We start from the raw sequence: 8,973 nt of genomic DNA, 5'->3' as shown, positions 1-8,973 counted from the left end.
GATACCTGTATGGTAACACAATACACAACATGATTTGATTCTGGACCAGTCGACCACCGATATCCTCTGGAGCAGCAGGTTCCCTGTGGTTTTCTACTCTGACCCTGCACTCTGGCTCAATCATTGGATGGGGCAGCCTCTTCTCCCAGCAAATGTTTTGCAAAACCACCGTGGCTTAGATAACGGTGCAGGTCCTTTTGAGTGTCATCCTTGTAGGCAGTGGAACCTAGGGCCCTATTCAATTTGTATTGCTGAAGCATTACAGATTGACAAATAGAAATTCAAAGGTAATTTCCGATTGAGCCGACATATGCAGAGAAATATATATTCCAGAGAACTCGGATCCGTAGCCACTCCGATAATAATAAGAGTATGTAAGAAATCTAGAGTGGTCTTGCCTTCTAATTATTGTTTTCCATTGCAGAATGATTGAAGATGTGTTCTGTTGCATGACCTAATGAACATGACCTAGATCATGGGCCTTATTTAGGTCAGTGCTATCCGGGATCCTTGACCCCTACCCTAACCCTGACCTTGACCCCTATCCTAAACCCTAACCCTGACCTTGACCCCTACCCTAACCCTGACCTTGACCCCTATCCTAAACCCTAACCCTGACCTTGACCCCTATCCTAAACCCTAATCCTGACCTTGACCCCTACCCTAACCTTAAAGGGATACTTCAGGATTTTGGCTATGAAGATCTACCTTTATCCCCAGAGTCAGATGACTCATTTATATGTCTCTTTTTCCAGTATAAAGGAAGTTAGAGTTTCGCAAGCCAATGCTAACTAGCGTTAGCTCAATGACTGGAAGTCTGTGGTATCTACTAGCATGGCATTTATTACAAATCTCCTAACAACTGTAGTATAACTACTCTCCAATAGAGCGCACTAAATGCTAAGGTTAGAAGAAGCTACATGAGGGGCCTTTTTTTGCCTGCCACTGCAAAGTTTCTGGAGGTGCCTGAAAGAGATCCTGGAGGGAAATCGGAGGAGCCTAAAGCATTGGGGAATCGGAAGAGCCTAAATCATTGGGGAATCGGAGGAGCCTAAAGCATTGGGGAATCGGAAGAGACTAAAGCATTGGGGAATCGGAGGAGCCTAAAGCATTGGGGAATTGGAGGAGCCTAAAGCATTGGGGAATCGGAGGAGCCTAAAGCATTGGGGAATTGGAGGAGCCTAAAGCATTGCCAAAACAAACAGTTAATAATAACCACAGTTAACCTCTCCACCCTGACCATCTGTGAGTCAGCATGTAGTGAGGCTTTCTCTGACAGTTGGTTGGCTAGCATATTTATAGACAACATATGTGAGTGTTTTAGGAAACAGGGATCACGGCTGTACTCAGCAAGGGCTTCCCCTGGGCTGGCTGGCAGGAAGTATTTATGGACTACCATGGTGTGTGTGTATGTGTGTGCTCTTTAAGAAACAGGCAGGGGATCACCACAGCAGATATTTGTATGTAGAAGGAAACGCAATTATTTCCCCCCAAAATGTTTAGATCTTAATTAGCATGATCAATGCAACGTTGTTATAATAATAATTATAATAATTATAATTTATTAATAATAATAATTTATTAAACTTCTATAGCGCTTTTCATAACATAAATAGGCTAGGTCAACCAATACATCATCATGAGTAGCTTAGCTATAGCTGGCTAGGTCAACCAATAGATGCCACGTCTTTGAGTGCATGCATCCTTCAAAGATGGAGAGGGACAGTTCTTGGCTTGATCAGAGGAAGGTGGTCAGAGAGATGGTTGATGAAGATGGAGTCTAGTGACGATCTTGTATAGGGCTACTCTGGGAACCAGCCTGTGTTGTGGAGCCACTGGAATTCTCCTACTTCACAATGTGTAGCACCCACTTGGGTGATTCCTCAGCAGCTCTGGGTGCCAGAAAGCTCTCCACATATACAGTTCAGAGTAGTTGCCAGTCATCCTCACTGAACCCTCTGCCTCAGCACTGCATTCCTACTGGATCTCCTATTCCTCTCAAGCTTCAGGTGACTCCTGAATGATCTGGAACCAGCAGCCAGGTGAAACAAGAAGCTGTTTCCTGCATCATTCAAACAAAAACAAAAGCCAGCTAGCTAGCTAGCCCTCCATGCCATTGACCTGCCAGACAATCTGCAAATCTGTGGGTCAAAACCACCAGATATATGCAATATAAACTAAATGCTTCCAAAAACAAAACAGGTGATAAAAAACAACAATAAAAACCCTTGAACATATCTAAATATGTACATATTTACAGAGCTCGTACCATTATGCAATGAAAAGAGAACATGTATATTTCATGATATGCATAACATTACTAAGTGTTTAAATTAATGACTACACCATTCATCACAGATAGGGGAAACCATATAGGTATCTTTCCTAAGTATCTTTGCTAACACCCTGCAGTCAGGTTCACACACCAGTAGACTAGCTAGCTCTGTAAACAATGGATTCTGCGAACATGTGATGATGGTTAGAAGGCGGTGCATATTAAAATGATGTAAGATAATATTTTCAATACGTTACCATTAAAAGGACCAGAGAATGTGTGACTCAGTGGCAGCATCAGGAATTTCTCCCAGAGGGTGGGTTGGTCGTTGCGTAGGGGTGTTTGCAATAGTTCAATAATATAATATGTCACAAGCAATAACAAGCCTATACCCATTTAGAAAAAAAAGCATTTCATGTATTCGGTATTGTTACACTTATCCACATTTACCAGAGGGTTCAAATTGCAATGAGTTGGAGGCTGGATAGCTTTGTCAGCATTGGCCTACAAAACACATAACAGAGGCTTCACAGTTTTATGAGACAGCTATAAATATAATCTACAGTGGTGGGAGAGGTTGGAATGAAGGTCAAACACTCAGTCAAAACAGACTAGATACATGGAGTCAGAAGGCAGTTTTTGGAGCAGTGAGCAGTTACCTACTCTGTAAGCTTACATTAGTTGCAGGCTAGATGGGATACAGTTTATGTCAAACTGACGTCAAAAGTTTAAACATTTTGCATTTTAGCTAACCCTAACCCTTTTCCTAACCTTAACCTAGTTCTCCTAACCTGCTACGAAAAGTCCATTCTGACATACAGCAGTATACCATCTAGACAAAACCAAAGAGAAAGGTCCTGCCCCAGGGACATGGAGTGCCAGGGGAAGTTGATCAGACACATTGGTCCCACACTGATGTCACTTCAATGTTGTGATTTTGAACAGATTTAGTGTTCAACATCTAAATAGGAAGACGGAAGTGGATTATGAACAGGTTCTGAAAGAGGAAGCATTAACTACTTGAGAAAGGAAGGTTAGCTAGAAAGTCACAGTCTGAATGCCACATGAATGTAGCTATTAGAAAGCAATTGGGGTGATTACTCAACAAACTAGAACAATAAAACACAGATTTTGGGATTTTCACAACATTTAATCCATAGAAGGGTCCTTTGGAGGAAGGATTGTTGACATATATTTGACATTTATATCTTAAAGCATAATGGAGTAATAATTAATTAAAATTGGAACATTTGTGACGACCCTGTTCTCAACATTGATCTTTGGTGGGGCCATCTAGTGGATTGGGCTGTCACTTGTCCTGACTCTTCCAAAAGGCTTGGCTAGGACGAGTCCCCTGCTCCCCCAGAGACGCTTGTGTTCCAACAGCTGCAGCTGAAGGGAGGTTGTGGGATTTCCAGTATTTGACTGGTCTGTTTAATGGCCATATCAGTTATAAATCTGTTCCATATATGGTCATATCCTCTGGTGCACGGCTCAAATGGCATCAGATCTGCCAATAAACCAAAGGCAAATTACTTTAGATATGTTGCTGTGGAAGCTGGATGTATTTCTGACACACCCATTTCTGAACATGGCCATGTTGGGATTGTAAATTATCTGTTGCTTTGGCACGCTTCCTGTAACTTTGCCATTGACTGCATGGGATCAAATTGGAGTTTCATGAACAGTTCAGCAGATGTGGTTTGATACCATCTCTATGACGGAGGGTCATAAGGAAATCCCAAACGACTTCAGGCTGCATGTATTTCTGACAGACAGTTTTGGATCATGGCCATGTTTTGAGAAGGTCACTGGCAGGAGGTAATCATTTTGGAGTTGTTTGTCTTAAGATCTGTAAAGCTTGCTGAAAAACACAACAGCTCCACATTTGATCCAAGTGTTTATCCTTGTAAATGTATTAGATTAATATTAAATTTAACCCTCCATTAACTTCACACTGCATGCTGAAAGGTGAAGACCTCATACCTGTACTGGAGACCACATAGAGATCCGATACAGGCCAGCACATTATTTTGACCTTATTAGTCGACCATGAGGTCCTCACATTGCTGACACCGTAATAGATTTACAGTGAGATATGTGACCTGGAAAAAAAGATCTGAATTATCAGAGCCAAGCTTAGTTGTTTTGTGGATCCATGGCACAACGTGACATTTCATATCCAGATTTAGATTTTTACTAGCTGTGACATTTGAATGGATTGAATCATGAAAATAATTCTGACGTGAGCCAAGATGCTTTGGTGTCTCAGGCAAACTCCTGTCTGTGGTGATAAAACTAATTTGCGAGCACAGACTGAGTCGTTTAAAGAACCCTTCAAATGTATTGGAACAAGAGTCACCATTCGGTTCCCCCATGGGCCCATTTGTACAAAACAGTTTTATAATGACAGTTTACTCAACTGCTTAATGACATCTGACAGTTAATAACAGTATATCAGGGGCCTGCAACTCCTGTTCTGGACAGCCCATCCACATGGTTTGCAGGGTCTTGTTCCATCCCAGCACTAACACAGCGGCTTCAGCTAAATCAACTTGTTGTGAAGGGCCATGCCACTCCTACAGGACTGTTCTATTATTACACTGAATGAAACTGATATTATTAGTAGTTTTGTTTATTCTTTCTCTGAAAAATGCTGTCCCACCTTTTGATGTCACCACGGAAACACAAACATTAAAAGACTGTAGAATGAATATGCCTTAAGCCACACCCCTACAAATATCACCGGGTGATGGGATTGGACCCCTCTCCAGCATGGACATATTGTGAGTAGTCTGTCTGCCAACATTTTGGAGAACTTTTGTGAGCAAGTTGGTAAATGTTCATGTATTTTGAAGAAGTGTCATTACTGAACAACTAATATATTAAGAAATATGTAAAGTATGGTTTTGGGACTAAAATGTCTGTTTTCTACGATGTACATCTGTCCAAATGAAAGATAGCCAGCCATATGTTGGCCAAGGGGATTCTTTAGAAAATGATAGTAGTTAACCACCTAGCATTATAAAGCAACATACAGTGGGGCAAAAAAGTATTTAGTCAGCCACCAATTGTGCAAGTTCTCCCACTTAAAAAGATGAGAGAGGCCTGTAATTTTCATCATAGGTACACGCAACTATGAAAGACAAAATGAGAAAAAAAAATCCAGAAAATCACATTATAGGATTTTTAATGAATTGATTTGCAAATTATGGTGGAAAATAAGTATTTGGTCAATAACAAAAGTTTTGTCAATACTTTGTTATATACCCTTTGTTGGCAATGACACAGGTCAAACGTTTTCTGTAAGTCTTCACAAGGTTTTCACACACTGTTGCTGGTATTTTGGCCCAATCCTCCATGCAGATCTCCTCTAGAGCAGTGATGTTTTGGGGCTGTCGCTGGGCAACACGGACTTTCAACTCCCTCCAAAGATTTTCTATGGGGTTGAGATCTGGAGACTGGCTAGGCCACTCCAGGACCTTGAAATGCTTCTTACGAAGCCACTCCTTCGTTGCCCGGGCGGTGTGTTTGGGATCATTGTCATGCTGAAAGACCCAGCCACGTTTCATCTTCAATGCCCTTGCTGATGGAAGGAGGTTTTCACTCAAAATCTCACGATACATGGCCCCATTCATTCTTTCCTTTACACGGATCAGTCGTCCTGGTCCCTTTGCAGAAAAACAGCCCCAAAGCATGATGTTTCCACCCCCATGCTTCACAGTAGGTATGGTGTTCTTTGAATGCAACTCAGCATTCTTTGTCCTCCAAACACGACGAGTTGAGTTTTTACCAAAAAGTTATATTTTGGTTTCATCTGACCATATGACATTCTCCCAATCCTCTTCTGGATCATCCAAATGCACTCTAGCAAACTTCAGACGGGCCTGGACATGTACTGGCTTAAGCAGGGGGACACGTCTTGCACTGCAGGATTTGAGTCCCTGGCGGCGTAGTGTGTTACTGATGGTAGGCTTTGTTACTTTGGTCCCAGCTCTCTGCAGGTCATTCACTAGGTCCCCCCGTGTGGTTCTGGGATTTTTGCTCACCGTTCTTGTGATCAATTTGACCCCACGGGGTGAGATCTTGCGTGGAGCCCCAGATCGAGGGAGATTATCAGTGGTCTTGTATGTCTTCCATTTCCTAATAATTGCTCCCACAGTTGATTTCTTCAAACCAAGCTGCTTACCTATTGCAGATTCAGTCTTCACAGCCTGGTGCAGGTCTACAATTTTGTTTCTGGTGTCCTTTGACAGCTCTTTGGTCTTGGCCATAGTGGAGTTTGGAGTGTGACTGTTTGAGGTTGTGGACAGGTGTCTTTTATACTGATAACAAGTTCAAACAAGTGCCATTAATACAGGTAACGAGTGGAGGACAGAGGAGCCTCTTAAAGAAGAAGTTACAGGTCTGTGAGAGCCAGAAATCTTGCTTGTTTGTAGGTGACCAAATACTTATTTTCCACCATAATTTGCAAATAAATTCATTAAAAATCCTACAATGTGATTTTCTGGATTTTTTTTCCTCAATTTGTCTGTCATAGTTGACGTGTACCTATGATGAAAATTACAGGCCTCTCTCATCTTTTTAAGTGGGAGAACTTGCACAATTGGTTTCTGACTAAATAATTTTTTTCCCCACTGTAAATGACAGCTTAATGTATTTAGATTATTTGTTATATAGGATGAGCTATGTCCAGAATACAGTATGTACAGCAGTAGTTATATAGGATGAGCTATGTCCAGAATACGGTATGTACAGCAGTAGTTATATAGGATATATTTATTTATTTTATTTTTATTCAACCTTTACTTAACTAGGCAAGTCAGTTAAGAACAAATTCTTATTTACAATGACGGCCTATCAAAAGGCAAAAGGCCTCCTGCGGTGATGGGGGCTGGGATTAAAAATAAATAAAATATAGGACAAAACACACATCGGGGGGAGTGAGGCCTAAGAAGGTTTTATAAATAAGCATCAACCAGTGGGTCTTGTGACGGGTATACAGAGACGACCAGTTTACAGAGGAGTATAGAGTTCAGTGATGTGTCCTATAAGGAGCATTGGTGGCAAATCTGATGGCCGAATGTTAAAGAACATCTAGCTGCTCGAGAGCACACTTACCTGCCGATCTATAAATTACAAAATTATATATATATATATATATATATATATATATATATATATATATATATATATATATATATATATATATATATATATATATATGCAGAGAAGAATGGGAGAAGCTCCCCAAATATAGGTGTGCCAAGCTTGTAGTGTCATACCCAAGAAGAATTGAGGCTGTAATCGCTGCCAAAGGTGTTTCAACAAAGTACTGAGTAAAGGGTCTGAATATGTAAATGTAATATTAACATTTTTCTAAAAACCTATTTTTGCTTTGTCATTATGGGGAATTTTGTGTAGATTGATGAGGGGGGAAAAAACAATTTAATCAACTTTAGAATAAGGCTGTAACGTAACAAAATGTGGAAAAAGTGAAGGGGTCTGAATACTTTCCGGAGCACTGTATATGATGGAGGTTTTCTGAAATTACAATGCAACAATTCTACATGTAGCTCCATTCATTGGCAGCACCTGATGCGCTTATCAACAAGCTCAGCACATGGGAAACATTGCTGCTGCCCCCTGGGGGAATGGAGTGTGGAAGTGTAACCTAGATAGCGTGTCTGTCTATGTCCTAACATTAACCTTCCCCCTATATCATAACAATACATTTTATACCAAGGTTTGTCTATGTTGAAAATTGGTTACAATGATGACATAATCCTGTGGTTGAAATTTCACCCTCAAAACAACAGTTTACGTTGATTGCTTTTTTCAAATCCAATGTATTTTCCATGTAGATTCCATGTCACAATACGTTGACAAATTAGGTTGAAACAACGTTGTTTCAACCAGTTTGTGCCCAGTGGGATTTTACTATACTCAAAACAAAGGACAAAGAACAGAGAATGAAGTTGCCTTTATATCTACAACCCAATAACAAAATATGCCTTTAGAATCTTTAACATTAACCACAATAAAGCTGGAAAAGTTTACTTGAAAACATACAAATAGGTCATCTTTACTTTAACGCTGGTTCTCAAGTCTGGCCCAAAGCATTCATCGAAATGGACAAGGACAAAACAAGGACAAAACATGTTAGATACATTGATTACGGAATCTCAGTCATACAAATAGAATTGCAGATGAATGAAGGCCTACCTTCAACATGACATGCAGAAACACAGACACAGCACATGGCCCAACAGAATTTCAGGTCAGATGGCTTCCAAGATGGCCGATACCATTTTATAGGGTTACAGAGGTATTCATTCCTGCCACTTAGTGGTGGACCTCTAACAACATCCTACCTGCTACATGTTTATCCTGGAAGTCTCCTAAGTTTGTAGCTATATGTTACAGTGCCTTGCAAAAGTATTCATCCCCCTTGGCATTTTTCCTATTTTGTTGCATTACAAGCTGTCATTTCAATTGATTTTTATTTGGATTTCATGTAATGGACATAAACAAAATAGTCCAAATTGGTGACGTGAAATGAAAAAAATAACTTGTTTCAAAAAATTCAAAAAAATAAATAACGGAAAAGTGGTGCGTACATATGTATTCACCCCCTTTGCTATAAGACCCTAAATAAGATCTGGTGCAACCAATTACCTTCAGAAGTCACATAATTA

Source organism: Coregonus lavaretus (assembly GCF_964263955.1).
Source record: "Coregonus lavaretus genome assembly, contig: HAP1_SCAFFOLD_79, whole genome shotgun sequence".
Classification (NCBI taxonomy): domain Eukaryota; kingdom Metazoa; phylum Chordata; class Actinopteri; order Salmoniformes; family Salmonidae; genus Coregonus; species Coregonus lavaretus.
This window is presented reverse-complemented; position numbering follows the sequence as displayed.